Genomic DNA, 15,864 nt, shown 5'->3' on the forward strand with positions numbered 1-15,864 from the left:
CAACTTGGAGTACTTATGTTATTCACCCACAAATATTATTGGCAGCTTTTTCGATACTTCAACACTAAGAATTAATTTTCAAAGGCCATTGTAGAGCAAGTTACTTTCCTAATTCCACTCCTAAATTCTTTTTCCAACTTTAAATTCAGAAATTATTACAACACAACCATACAGAACAATTATTTCGATACCTAGACACCAAGAAATACTTTTCAAAGACCATTTCAGACCAAGTGACTTTCTTAATATCCCTCCTAAACCCATTTTCCAACTTGAAATACTTATCTTTTTCACCCACATCTATACTTTACAGCTAGACCATTTCAGAGCAAGTTACTTTCTTAATATCTCTCCTAAACTCATTTTCCAACTTGAAGTACTTATCTTTTTCACCCATAACTATACTTTACAGCTTTTTGGATCCAACAACACAAATAAATAATTTTCAAATACCATTTCAGAGCAAGTTACTTTCTTAATGTCCCTCCTAAACCAATTTTCCAACTTGGAGTACTTATCTTTTTCACCCACAACTATACTTTACAGCTTTTTGGATACCTCAACACCAAGAAATACTTTTCAAAGACCATTTCAGAGCAAGTTACTTTCTTAATGTCCCTCCTAAACCCATTTTCTAACTTGAAGTACTTATATTTTTCAAACAGAACTATAATTAACAGCTATTTTGATCAATCAAAAAAAATAACTAATTTTCAAATTCAAAGTCTTATCAATTTACTATAATTATGTCCCTCATTATCAAATTTTCAAACTTGCAGTAATTATATTTTTCACCCACAACTATAATTTACAGCTTTTTGGGTACCTCAACACCAAGAAATACTTTTCAAAGATCAATTCAGAGCAAGTTACTTTCTTAATGTCCCTCCTAAACCCATTTCACAACTTGGAGTACTGATCTTTTTCACCCACAATTATACTTTACATCTTTTTGTATAACTCATAGCACATATATACTTTTCAAAGTCCATTTCTTAGCAATTTACTATCTTTATGTACCTACTAACCACATTTTCAAAATTGAATTACTTATCTTTTTTACACACAACTATACTTTACAGCTTTTTGGATTCCTCAACACCAAGAAATACTTTTCAAAGTCCATTTCAGAGCAAATTACTTTCTTAATGTCCGTCCTAAACGCATTTTTCAAGCTGGAAATAAGATCTGTTTCTCCTAAAACTTTGCTTAACAGCCTTTTTGATACCAAAAAACAAATAGTTAATATTCAATGAACATTTCAGAGCCAGTTACATTCTTTATGTCCCTTATAAAAACATTTTCCAGCTAGATTCACTAATGTTTTTCATCCCACAACTATGCTTTACAGCTTTTTGGATACCTCAACACCAAGAAATACTTTTCAAAAACCATTTTAGAGCAAGTTACTTTCTTAATGTCCCTCCTAAACCCATTTTCCAACTTGAAGTACCTATCTTTTTCACCCACAACTATACTTTACAGCTTTTTGGATACCTCAACACCAAGAAATACTTTTCAAAGACCATTTTAGAGCAATCATAATAATTATTGCCCAATATAAACACATTTTTCCATCAAGTTGGAAAGATCATTTCCATCCACAACTATACTTTTAAGAACTATTGAAAACTCTTCGCCAATGCAAACTTTTCATAGTCAAATTCAGAGCTCGTAACAAAACTATTGACTCTTAACAGACCTATTCCCATCATGAAGTACTTATCTATTTTATCCACAACTATACTTTACAGCTAGACCATTTCAGAGCAAGTTACTTTCTTAATATCTCTCCTAAACCCATTTTCCAACTTGAAGTACTTATCTTTTTCCCACAACTATACTTTACAGCTTTTTGGATACCTCAACTCCAAGAAATAATTTTCAAAGACCATTTCAGAGCAAGTTACTTTCTTAATGTCCCTCCTAAACCCATTTTCCAACTTGTAGTACTGATCTTTTTCACCCACAACTATACTTTACACCTTTTTGGATACCTCAACACCAGGAAATACTTTTCAAAGACCATTTCAGAGCAAGTTACTTACTTAATGTACCTCCTAACCCCATTTTCCAATTTGGAGTACTTATCTTTTTCTCCCACATCTACACTTTACCGATATTTTGATAACTAAACACATAGTAATTATTTTCATATTCAATTTCTTAGCAATATTATTTCTTACTGTCCCTCCAAACCTCATTTTTCATCTGGAAGTGCTTATCATTTTCACCCATAACTAAACATTACTTCTTTTTGGATACCTCAACACCAAGAAATACTGTTCAACGACCATTTAACACCAAGTTACTTTCTTAATGTCCCATCTAAACCCATTTTCCAACTTGAAGTACTTATCTTCTTCACCCACAACTATACATTACAGCTTTTTGGATACCTCAACACCAAGAAGTACATTTCAAAGATCATTTCAGAGCAAGTTACTTTCTTAATGTCCCTCCTAAACCCATTTTCCAACTTGAAGTACTTATCTTTTTCACCCACAACTATACTTTACAGCTTTTTGGATACCTCAACACCAGGAAATACATTTCAAAGACCATTTCAGAGCCATTCACTTTCTTAATATCCCTCCTAACCGAATTTTCCAATTTGGAGTACTTATCTTTTCCTCCCTAAACTATACTTTACAGCTAGTTGTATACCTCAACACCGAAAAATAATTTTCAAAGACCAGTTCAGAGGAATATACTTTCTTAATTTCCCTCCTAAACCCATTTTCCAACTTGAAGTACTTATCTTTTTCACCCACAACTATACTTTACAGCTTTTTGGATACCTCAACACCAAGAAATACTTTTCAAAGACCATTTCAGAGCAAGTGACTTTCTTAATGTCCCTCCTAAACCCATTTTCCAACTTGAAGTACTTATCTTTTTCACCCACAACTATACTTTACAGCTAGACCATTTCAGAGCAAGTTACTTTCTTAATATCTCTCCTAAACCCATTTTCCAACTTGAAGTACTTATCTTTTTCACCCACAACTATACTTTACAGCTTTTTTGGATACCTCAACACCAAAAAATACTTTTAAAAGACAATTTCAGAGCAAGTTATAGTCTGAATGTCCCTCCTACACCCTTTTTCCAACATTAATGACATTTGTTTCATACCCACAACTATACTGCAATGCTTTCTGGATACCTCGAAACTAAGAAAAATTTGTGATAAGCCATTTGTTTAAAAGTTACAAAATTGTTGACCATCCTAAACTTTTATCCCAACTTGAAGTACTTATCTATTTCAACCACAACTATAATTTACAGATTTTTGGATACCACATCACCAACAAATACTTTTTAAAGACCATTTCAGAGCAAGTTACTTTCTTATTGTCCTTCCTAAACCCATTTTCCAAATTGAAGAAGTTATCTTTTTCTCCCACTTCTAAATTCCACTTCTTTTACTATACCTCAACACAAAGAAATACTTTACAAAGACAATTTCAGAGCAAGTTTCTTTCTTACTGACCCCCCCAAACCATAATTCAAACTTGTAATACTTTTCTTTATCACCAGTACATATATTTTACAGTTTTTGGATACCTCAAGACCAAGAACTACTTATGATAGGATAGATTTAGTTAAGATTGGTAGAGTTTGATTAGGCTATGTTAGAATATCTTATGTACTTTTCACTTAGGTTAGGTGAAACACGGGCAAAAATTTGGTTCAATGGTGAGCTTAGGTTAGGCTAGATAAAGCTAGGTTAGGTTAGGTTAGCTTATGTACGCGTGCGTACGTAGGCTAACCTAGCCTAACCTAACTTAACCTAACCTAACTTGAAGTATCCAAAAAGCTGTAAAGTATAGTTGTGGGTGAAAAAGATAAGTACTTCAAGTTGGAAAATGGGTTTAGGAGGGACATTAAGAAAGTAACATGCTCTGAAATGGTCTTTGAAAAGTATTTCTTGGTGTTGAGGTGTCCAAAAAGCTGTAAAGTATAGTTGTGGGTGAAAAAGATAAGTACTTCAGGTTGGAAAATGGGTTTAGGAGGGACATTAAGAAAGTAACTTGCTCTGAAATGGTCTTTGAAAAGTATTTCTTGGTGATGAGGTATCCAAAAAGCTTTGAAGTATAGTTGAGGGTGAAAAACATAAGTACTTCAAGTTGGAAAATGGGTTTAGGAGGGACATTAAGAAAGTAACTAGCTCTGAAATGGTCTTTGAAATGTATTTCTTGGTGTTGAAGTATTCAAAAAACTTCACTGTTTATTTGTGGTTTAAAAATTTATGTAATTTAATTTGTATATTTGGGTGTTGTTTTACACTTATATATTAACGTGCTATTTACTTTTACTAGAAATGTATATCTGGGAGTAGAGGTAAACAAACAGCAAATATGAATAGTTGTGGGAGAAAAAGTTAAGTCCTTAAAGTTAGAAAATGAGTTTAGGAGGGTCATTCAGAAAGTAACTTGCTCTGAAATGGTCTTTGAAAAGTATTTATTGGTGTTGAGGTACTCAAAAAGCTGTAAAGTTTAGTTGTGGGTTAAAAAGATAAGTACTTCAAGTTGGAAAATGGGTTTAGGAGGGACATTAAGAAAGTAACTTGCTCTTTAATGGTCTTTGAAAAGTATTTCTTGGTGTTGAGGTATCCAAAAAAGCTGTAAAGTATAGTTGTGGGTTAAAAAGATAAGTACTTCAAGTTGGGAAATGGGTTTAGGAGGGACATTAAGAAAGTAAATTGCTCTGAAAAGGTCTTTGAAAAGTATTTCTTGGTGTTGAGCTATCCAAAAAGCTGTAAAGTATAGTTGTGGTTGAAAAAGATAAGTACTTCAAGTTGAAAAATGGGTTTAGGAGGGACATTAAGAAAGCAACTTGCTCTGAAATGGTCTTTGAAAAGTATTTCTTGGTGTTGAGGTATCCAAAAAGCTGTAAAGTATAGTTTTGGGTCAAAAAGATAAGCACTTAAAGTTGGAAAATGGGTTTAGGAGGGACATTAAGAAAGTAACCTGCTCTGAAATGGTCTTTGAAAAGTATTTCTTGGTGTTGAGGTATCCAAAAAGCTGTAAAGTATAGTTGTGGGTGAAAAAGATAAGTACTTCAAGTTGGCAAATGGGTTTAGGAGAGACATTAAGAAAGTAACTTGCTCTGAAATGGCCTTTGAAAAGTATTTCTTATTGTTGAGGTATCCAAAAAGCTGTAAAGTATAGTTGAGGGTGAAAAAGATAAGTACTTCAAGTTTATAATATTGATTGTATTTATAATTAATACTTGATATTGCTATGAAAAGGTCTAATAAAAATAGTTCTTGGTTATGAAGTAATCTACAAACTGTACAGTATATTTTTGGGTGAAAGAGATAATTACTTCACGTTGGAAAATGAGCATAGGATGGTCATTAAGAAAGTAACATGCTCTGAAATGGTTTTTGAAAATTATTTCTTTGTGTTGGGGTATCCAAAAAGCTGCAAAGTATTGTTTAGGTTGAAAATTATAAGTACTTCAAGTTGGAAAATAGGTGTAGGAGGAACACTATGAACTTAACAGGGTATTATTTGTTCATTGTAAATTCGTTCTTTTTACTTTTGTAAACATTTACTTTTTAAGTTTTGTTTTTGATGAAAAATTTAAGTTCTTCAAGTGGTACAATGGGTTTAGGAGGGACATTAATAAAGTAACTTGATCTAAAATTTTCTTTGAAAAGTATATCTTAGTGTTGAGGTATCCAAAAAGCTGTGAAGCATAGTTGTGGGTGAAAGAGTAATGTACTTCAAGTTGGAAAATGGGTTTAGGAGGGACAGAAAGAAAGTAATTTGCTCTGAAATGGTGTCTTGAAATGTGTTTCTTGGTGTTGATGTATTCAAAAAGTTTTTAGGTATAGTTGTGAGTGACAAAGTTATGTTCTTCAAGTTGGAAAATGGGTTTAGGAGGGACATTAAGAAAGTAACTTGCTCTTGCTCTGGACATTAAGAAGCTGTAAAGTATAGTTTTGGGTGAAAAAGATAAGTACTTCAAGTTGGAAAATGGGTTTAGGAGGGACATTAAGAAAGTAACTTGCTCTGAAATTGTCTTTGAAAATTATTTCTTCGCGTTGAGGCATCCAAGAAGCTTTATTGGATGGCTCTGGGTGAAAAAGATTGGTCCTACACGTTGTAGAATGGGTTTAGTAGGGACATATCGAAAAAAACAAGCTCTTAATTGTAATTTCAAATGCATATCTTGTTGTTGAGGTATCCAAAAGCTGTAAAGCATAGTTGTGGGTGAAAAAGATAAGTACTTCAAGATGTAAAATGAGTTTCGGATAGATAGTCCGAAAGTAACGTGTTCTGACCGGGTCATTGTAAATTATTACTTGGTGTTGAGGTATACAAAAGCTGTCAAATCTAGTGGTATGTGAAAAACATTATTACTTCTAGTTGAATAATGTGTTTATAAGGGATTTTATAAAAGTAACGGGCTCTGAAATGGTCTTTGAAAAGTATTTCTTGTTGTTGAGGTATCCCAAAAGCTGTAGAGCATAGTCGGGGGTGAAATAGATAAGTACGTCAAATTGGAAAACGGATTTAGGAGGTAAATTAAAAAAGTAACTGGCTCTGAAATGGTCTTTGAAAAGTATTTCTTGTTGTTGAGCTATCCAAAAAGCTGTAAAGTATAGTTGTGGGTGAAAAAGATAAGTACTTCAAGTTGGAAAATGGGTTTAGGAGGGACATTAAGAAAGTAACTTGCTCTGAAATGGTCTTTTAAAAGTATTTCTTGGTGTTGAGGTATCCAAAAGGACGTAATGTATAGTCTTGGGTGAAAAAGATAATAACTTAAATATGGACAACGGGCGCAGGAGGGACAATTAGAGAGCAATTTACTTTCAAATGGCCTTTGAAGATAATTGCTTGGTTTTCAGGTATCCTTAGATCTGTAAAGTATAATTTTGGGTGAAAAAGATAAGTACTTCAAGTTTTAATATGGTTTTATGAGTTATAATAAGAAAGTAATTTTTTCTGAAATGTTCTTTGAAAAGTATTTCTTTCCGTTGAAGTATCCCAAAGACTGTAAATTATAGTTGGGGGGGAGAACTGTAAGTACTTGCTGTCGCACATATGGTGTGTGAATTACATTAAGACAGTAACTTGCTCCGAAATGGTCTTTGAAAGGTATTTCTTGGTGTTGAGGTATCCAAAAAGCTGTAAAGTATAGTTGTGGGTGAAAAAGATAAGTACTTCAAGTTGGGAAATGGGTTTAGGTGAGACATTAAGAAAGTAACTTGCTCTGAAATGGTCTTTGAAAAATATTTCTTGGTGTGGTGGTAACCACAAATAGGTAAATTTTTATTGAGGCTGACATAGATAATTAGTGAAAGGGTGAAACCGGGTGGTGATTGGACAATTTAACAGCAAATTAATCTGAAATGGTCAGTGAAAAGTATTTCTTTGTGTTGAGGTATCTAAAAAGCTGTAATGTATAGGTGTGGGTGAAATAGATAAGATCTTAAAGTTTGAATATGTAATGATGAGTGAAAGGAAGTATGTAGCTTGCTCTGTATTATTATATGAAAAGTATATCTTGGTGTTGAGGCGAACAAAAAGCAGTTAAATACAGTTGTGGGTGCAAAACATAAGTCATTAAAGGTGGAACATGGCTTTAGAATGGTCATTAAGAAAGTAACTTGCTTTGAAATGGTCTTTGAAAAGTATTTCATGGTGTTAAGGTATCCAAAAAGCTGTAAAGTATAGTTGTGGGTGAAAAAGATAAGTACTTCAAGTTGGAAAATGGGTTTAGAAGGGACATTGAGAATTTAACTTGCTCTGAAATGGTCTTTGAAATGTATTTCTTGATGTTGAGGTATCCAAAAAGCTGTAAAGTATAGTTGAGGGTGAAAAAAGATAAGTACTTCAAGTTGGAAAATGGGGTTTAGGAGGGACATTAAGAATGTAACTTGCTCTGAAATGGTAATTGAAAAGTATTTCTTGCGGTTGAGGTATCCAAAAAGCTGTAAAGTATAGTTGTGGGTGAAAAAGATAAGTACTTCAAGTTGGAAAATGAGTTTAGGAGGGACATTATGAAAATAACTTGTTCTGAAAAGATATAATAAAGCCATAAAAAAGTGTTAAAAAATGGAGAGGGGGCTCTTTGGGGGCCCGGGGGGAGGCATTATGGGGTCCGGGGGCCCTTGGGGGCCGGGTGGTCCTTTTGGGGACCCGGGGGGCTGGGGGGTCTGGGGGGGTGGTCCTTTGGGAGCCCGGGGGCCCTCTGGGGACCGGTGGCTTCCTTCGGGGTTGGGGTAGGGGGATCGGAGCCCTTTGGGTCGAGGTAGAGGGATCGGGGCCCCGTGGGGTTGGGGTAGGGACCTCACGACACTGTTCAAATGGAACTTGTGTATTATAACGACCACACTCAAAACCTCTTCTAAAACATCTTCTAAAATCATCTTTTAAAATGTCTAACTGTTTCGCCGAAATAATTCCCTAAAATGTCTAAAACGCTTTCGCCCAAATGCTTGCACTTGGCCAAAACAACAACAACGAATAAATCCCTCAGGCCTAAAGATCAAAGAAGCCATAATGTTTCTTAATTCCCCTTTCGTGAATTAATAATTCCCCTCCGATTATGTAAATCAATTTCTCAGGTTAGGTTAGCCTAAAGATCAAAGAAGCCATATTTGCTTATTAACTCCCCTTTCGTTAATAAATAATTCCCTGCCGAGTATATAAATAAAATTTTCAGGTTAGGTTAGCCAAACAACAAAGAATCCATGTTTATTTCTTATTTCCCCTTTCGTGAATCAATAATTCCCCGCCGATTATGTAAATTAATTTCTCAGGTTAGGTTAGCCAAACAACAAAGAAGCCATGTTTGTTTCTTAATTCCCCTTTCGTGAATCAATACATTCTCCCCATCGATTATGTAAATCAAGTTCTCAGGTTAGGTTAGTCTAAAGATCAAAGAAGCCATGTTTGTTTCTTAATTCCCCTTTCGTGAATCAATAATTCCCCCGCCGATTATGTAAATCAATTTCTCAGGTTAGGTTAGCCTAAAGATCAAAGAAGCCATGTTTGTTTCTTAATTCCCCTTTCGTGAATCAACAATTCCCCTCGATTATGTAAATCACCCCATTGTCATTACACCTGGACAAACAACAACAAATAAATCGACCTTGAAACATCCATAAAAGTGAGAAAATTCACGTTTTTTCATTCTCACTGACAAAAACCATAAAACAGCCATAAATTGATGTTGACATCCATTAATGTGAGAAAAATCCTGTTTTTTCATTCTCACTAACAAAAACCATAAAACATCCATAAATTGCTGTACTCGTCGCTGTTTTTTCCATTCTCACTGACAAAAACCATAAAACAGACATAAATTGATGTTGACATCCATGAAAAACATCAAATAAATTGACCAACACACATAACCGTCCAAAAAAACATCCATCAAAGTGAGAAAAATCATGTTTTTTCAAGTGAGAAAAATTCCTGTTTTTTCATTCTCAGTGAGAAAAACCATAAAAACATGCATAAATTATGTACTCGTGGGAGTAGAACCCCCCTTTCTACTTATGTTTACTATATTCCTATACGGAATTCTTTTTATTTGTCTTACTTTCTATTTGCCAACTCAATTTTGTATGTGGAGATGTTCCTGGGGAATTGTCCGTGGAAAACATTTCCGCGGAAGGGAAATCTCCGGAGTGATCGAAAAAACGATTAAAAATTAGTTTTTTTCAAATGAAAGTATGCTAAGGAGATATCAAATAGTTAATAGCAAACAATAAAACTTTAGCGTATAGAGCAAGGTATTGAGGAGGGACAACCTTTCATATACGGAATAATTTCTGTTCATTTTGAGCTTTAGTGTTGCTCTTTACTTTCAGTTGAAAAAACTTTTTTATAATTAATATTCGTTCGTTTTTCAAATAATGCAGGTAAATCTGGCTCACCCTTAATGAAATATACCCTCCCCTCACGGGAAACTTTTCCGTGAAAATTTCATCCGACGTAAAGTATGCTCCCCTTCCTCCGTCAAGTTCCCTCCAAACAGTTCCATCCTTGCTGAAAATCTCCCCTCCTCGTAAAGTTTCTTGCAGACGATTCAGCCTGAAAAATTATCCTTAGCATACTTTCATTTGAAAAAGACTTAAATCTCTAATCGGTTTCTCGATCACTCTGGAAATGTCCCCTTCCGTAGAAATTCTTCCCCGAAACCAAAACACGCGGAAAATAACCCCTGTCTATTTCTTCCGGAACATATCCACAGTCAAAATTGAGTTTTCAAAGAGAATGTAAGACAATTAAAAAGAATTTCGTATAAGAATTCTGTCAAATCCCCCCAGTGAAACATTTTTCCTAGAAACTGTACCCCCCCCCCCGGAAATTCCCCTCCCAAGGAAGATTCTTTCAATGGAAATCCACCCCAAGAAAAAAATCCCCCCTTAAAAAGGGCACTAGAGCGTCTGATTACCAATCCAATGAGCCCCCTTTGAAGTTTATATGACCGCACTCTTTCTATAAAAAACCCTATATGTCTCCAGGGCATAACTTACAACCCTTACCCCGAGGGCTGTGGGGGGGGGGGAGGGTTATCATCCTCAAAGACATAATTTACAGACCTTTCAAATACCTTGAACAAAATGGCCATATCAAATGTCGATCGGAAATGTTTGGGGAAATGATGGGCTTGAGGCGGGGGGGGGGGGGGATTCTCCTTCTTATTAATTTAGACTATTAAAAAGGGCAAAAACCCTTTCAGCTTCCAATCAAATGAACCCTTTTTGAAGTTTCTACGACAAAACTTTCTATAAAAACCAAATATGTACCCAGGGCATTACTTACAACCCTTGCCCTGAGGGTTTTTTTTTGGGGGGGGGGTTCTCATCCTCAAAGACCAAATTTCCCGAACTTTCAACTACGTTAAACAAAATGGATATCTCAAAATTTTGATCGGATGTGTTTGGGGAAATGGTTGGCGTAAGAGGGGTGTTAGCTGCCCTCCAATCACTGTTGACTATTAAAAAGGGCACTAGCCCTTTGAATTTTCAATCGAAAGAGCTCTTTTTGAAGTTTCTACGACAACGCTTTCTATAAAAAATATTATATGCCTCCAGGGCATAACTTACAACCCTTGCCCTGAGGGTTGTGGGGGAGTGTCCTCCTCAAAAACATATTTTCTATCTGGAAATCAACTACGCTGAACATAAATGGCTATCTAAAAATTTTGATTGGATGTGTTTGGGGAAATGGTGGGCGTGGAAGGGGTGTTAGGGCACTTGCAACTCAATTTCTAATCAAATGAGCCCTTTTTGAAATTTCTACGACAACTCCTTCGATACGAAGTGCCCTGGTCTAAAAAAAATAAAACATTGTGCCAACATGGTTCTTTACTTAGGCAGCGCGATTGCGCTGCCTATGATATTTATCAGTCTTTAGCGAAAGTCTTTGTCCTCTATAACTGTGCAAACAGTAACACTCATTTAGGTGGTATAATAATGTGGGTGAGGCCTTATACATTTCAGCTGGAATCCCATCCTTTCCTGGTGTCTCATTGCTCTTCAAACACTTGAATGATTTTGCTACATCTGTGATGTACCAAAATCCAAGGTTCCTTGCAGCACCTGAAAAGGGAAATAGATAAAATAGGGTTCAGTGACTCAGGACAGTGTCTTTATAAGCATTCCAATTCTCTTTCTTCTATTCGAGTTATTTCTCCCTTGTCTTTCAGAGTGTCAGCTCCTAAAGTGGTATTCCTGTTGCTTCTTTTAATAATTTCAGCAGTCCATACGCTTAAGCGCTTTAGCACATCTGCGATGCTCGGTGGGTCCAAGATGAAATTGCAAGGTTCCCTAGCAGCGCAGCGGAAAAGGAGCAGATCGCATGAGATCTTTATAAAATCCAGTAACTCGGTAAAGTTTTTTCCGCCAGCATTACAATTGTCCTTGTTCAGTTCGAATGACCTCCCCGCACTTGTCTCTCAGCGGCTCAGCTGCTAAAGGGGACGTTCCTGTTGCTTCTTTTAGAAGTTTAAACAGTTTATACACTTATGCACGTTTAGAGGGGCTGCCTTGCTTGGTGGGCCGCAGTATATATCCTACGGCTACTGTTGCCACTGCGTGCAAGGTTTTAGTGATTTTATCTGTATCCACTGTTGGAACCGTCAGACAATTCATTCGGGACTTTGCATCGGCTGCTAGACTTCATCTCGAAACATTTCCAGCTATTGGATATTCCGTAATCTTAAAAAAAATGACCCAGGCATCTGTGTAGGAGTTCATTTCAGGGGATAGCGTAAGTTCGTCAACATGGCTGAAAAAAACAACAAGAAAACAATAGGCGCGTCGCGTAAAACTAGGGGAAATTAAGGATTTGAAGCCTCCCTCTTCTTATATGCCTTTCCAGATAGCCGATCTTTTCTTTTAACACAAAAATCCCAACAACTTTTGTAGGTAATAGCCTGGATAGCTCCCTCCACATAAGGAAACATGTTAAGAATACAATTCTCACTTCATAATATGCAGAATAATCATAGCTAACACATCTTGCATGAAGCTAACCTTTATCTTCATTTCTTTCAGTATTTACACTTTTTTTTATAAAATTTCTGGAAAAAGCATGGATTCGATAAGCATTTTCTCAGTTTTCAAATTCATGCTGAAACAAATGGGATCTTCAAAATTTGTTTATAGATGCCACTATATACAAAACGCAGCGGCGTAAATACAAATTAAACACCATCAGCGTCATCTAAATCATTTCTCGTATCACATGTTCAAAGAAAAATAGTGATAAATTAGGTTACGTTAGGCTAGATTATCTAGATGGTGATTGGGTGTTTGTTTGAGCACGTGTTACAAAACTAAACAAAGACTTAGAGAATAGACACAAAAAATTCAGAAATTTTGTAGAAAAAGTGTAAACAATAAAACAAGTGAAGATATAAGTTAGCCGCATGCAAAATGTGTTAACTATTATTACTCTGCATATTATGAAGTAGGAATTGTTTTCTTAACATGTGTCCTTATCTGGAGGTAGCTATCTAGGCAATTACCCTTTTGACTAAAAGATTCTACTTCGAAAAAGACTCGTTGGATAGTTGAACTAAATCTAAGTCCTAAAGCTTTCAAACCAGGCATATGTACAGGAAATCGCTTCGTCTTTGTGTGTGTAGAGGGGGGGGGGGGAATCCTTAGAACAAACAGGGACTGTAAAAACAACGAGAATATTGTGTAAAATCTGTCGGGAATGTCAGAGTAATCATGTCAATTGTTCACCCCCCTCCCCACGCAAGCACCGAGAAGCCGAACTTTGATCTTACCAAAAAAACTAGCAATCTTCTAGTAACAGTTTCTTCTTTGAAAAATATTCATCGAATCTTATTATGGCATATTCTAAGAAATCAAAATAAATAGTCGATTTAGTTGCTTGTAGTAATCCCCATAGAGCCCAAAAAAAGGTGATGCTAAGCTAAAGAGACTCACGTGTCTACTTAATGTTGTAATTTCTTCACGTGATATAGAAACTTCGTTGGAATTTAATTTGATACTTTTGTAACGATGCAAATAGACTCTCAACCATTCAGTTTGAAATTCATCACTGGGATATAGCCTATAGTTTACAGTTCTAATATCTGCAAATTCATTAAAATGGTTCGCAATATCAAATGCCATGTAGTTTGGACCGGCATATTCAAAATCAATAAACGACAATCTAGGGCTTACAGCATCGTATAAAATGTTATCAAGAGTAAGGTCGTTGTGACAGAAAACAATGGGACTCCCCAGTCTCGACAAAATCCCTTCCATCACAGAAATTTCTTTTTCCAGCTCATTCGTCGGTAAAATCTTCTGAAAATTTTCTGTTTGCTTTTCTTGTAAAAACTTGGAAGGCTTCAAGCTCAAAAACAGCCACAATTTTTTCCATAAATGTGGCGTTCCCTCATCCGATTTCAGTGGTACTGCACGGAGTCTAGCCAGTTGAGCTGCTATCTGGGGATAAATCTCTTCGCTACAACATGAAGTAGTATCTAGTTTTTCACCTTTGATATATTCGTAAGTTAGCCCATTCTTGAAAGTGGCATATAACTTTGACCCAATACCCGCTCCATGCAACCTGAATAGGTTATTAATTTCCAGCTGTCTATCTATGATCAAATTTGTACCTACCCCATAAACACGAATAAGTATCATGTCATCTTTATTCGTGTCAGATTTTTCAGATACTCCCAACAATTTATTAGTGTTGCCATCTGTAAATACCTTTACAGCTACGGTTTCTACATTCCAATTTGGTCTTAGATAACGTGCAATGTTTAGTGAACTAGGGATGATATCATTTTCTTCTATTTTAAAATGAAGTTCTTTGACATTCATTACTAATATACTTTTTTTTAATACAAAATGGAAGTGAAGGTTTCAATTAGGCTTCCAAGTCGTTTCAAATGTCGTTTCAAAGTCGTTCCAAGTTTTTAGATTTGATTTTTTGATTTTTTTGCTTATTAAAAAATATGGCTGGCAAATGTTTAACAGGGGTTATGCCAATTTTTTTGGTATTTAAAAAAAACTGCCAAGAGTGTGAAGATTAAAACTTTAAAAAAGCCAACATTAGTATAATTTTAGTTTTCAAATTTCTTGTCTACTTGTGCACGGAAAGGAATCTTGAAGAATGACTAAGGAACTTGAAGTATGAAACGAGGGGTTTGAAAACAACTGCCTCGGGCGTATTCGTGACGTTCGCTGAAGTGATGAGATCACCAATGCATTTATTTGTGATATACATAACAGCCTCCTATAACCGACAAATATTTTAAGTTGATGAGGGTGTTTCCAGGATATACAGTATGTGAATGAGCGAGTATTTTTTTTTTTACTTTGTGCGGTTCGAGTAGCTCAAAGCATCAGTAGATGTGGATGACTGAAAATAAAATCGATTGGGCAATATCTTAAGAAGGACTCTCGGTTGTTCAAATCTTCCCTGAAATATCTTTGGCCTGCAATATCTTATGTGTCTCCCGGTATAGAAGCCCTGTCATTACGTAAGTAATCATGGTTCAAGCGACAGCTGCAACTTATAAAAGTATGAAGCACGGCCCATAGTAACCAAAAACTTAAAAAAAAACTGTGCAGCGAGAGACAATTGTCATTTGCAGCTGATTCAGGAACGGTAACTGTTGTCTTGATTAATCCTACCTATAAGAGTTTTTTTTCCCGAAAACAAATTCAAGGGAATTTCGGAAGATAGCTTTAAACCCCTCATAAATAGCATCGGATCAAAGTAAAAATTCACCATTGCATTCCTTATTGTCGAAAACCCTACGAAGGAGACTTGTAGTCCCCTGGTTTAAACAACACGGAAATATTACTTTATAGTATGAGTACCACTGATGTGTTCTTTTTTTTACTTCTTTTTTCCTTCTTCAATGCTAGGGGGGCATTGGAACATCATAGAGAACTGTTTAAATTCTCTTTTGAAAGAAAAATTGTTATATCTGTGTGCTTTTATAAGAACCAAATCATAATGTTAAAAATAAAATACTATTTTAGATAAAAACTGCATCTTAATACAGATTTTCATGAATGACGTCATAATCATAGGGTACGGCCATAGATGACGTTATTGTAAAGCTGTATCATGACGTCAGTTTCAATGACGAGATGTACCAATACAAAAGGATGACAGTCACTTAAACAGTTAAGGTTATTAACTAATAAACACACAAATAACCATAATGGTGACAAGACACCAATCTAAACAGAAAAAAAAAACAGAAAATTATCAAAGCCAAGCAGCCAAAGTATGTCTTGTGAGAAAACAGCAATGCCTCAAAAATAGATATAGCATTCTAGAATACAAAAAAAGCAGATTTTAAAAGAGAGAAAAAGGCTGCCGAAAGGAATTGTACTCGAACAAA

The 15,864-nt window shown here is 35.5% G+C and overlaps 1 protein-coding gene and 1 pseudogene across 1 annotated transcript in view; one reads left to right on the forward strand and one right to left on the reverse strand.

Annotated features, from left to right (window-relative positions):
* LOC148946572 (dynein regulatory complex subunit 11-like) overlaps positions 1-15,864 on the forward strand; it is a 130,240-nt gene that overhangs the window by 12,115 nt on the left and 102,261 nt on the right. The window lies entirely within an intron of this gene.
* Positions 13,281-14,326, reverse strand: LOC148946573 (ethanolamine kinase 1 pseudogene; annotated as a pseudogene).

The sequence above is a fragment of the Artemia sp. Qi Xiang Cuo genome, chromosome 11, assembly GCF_049724085.1.
Source record: "Artemia sp. Qi Xiang Cuo chromosome 11, ASM4972408v1, whole genome shotgun sequence".
Lineage (NCBI taxonomy): Eukaryota > Metazoa > Arthropoda > Branchiopoda > Anostraca > Artemiidae > Artemia > Artemia sp. Qi Xiang Cuo.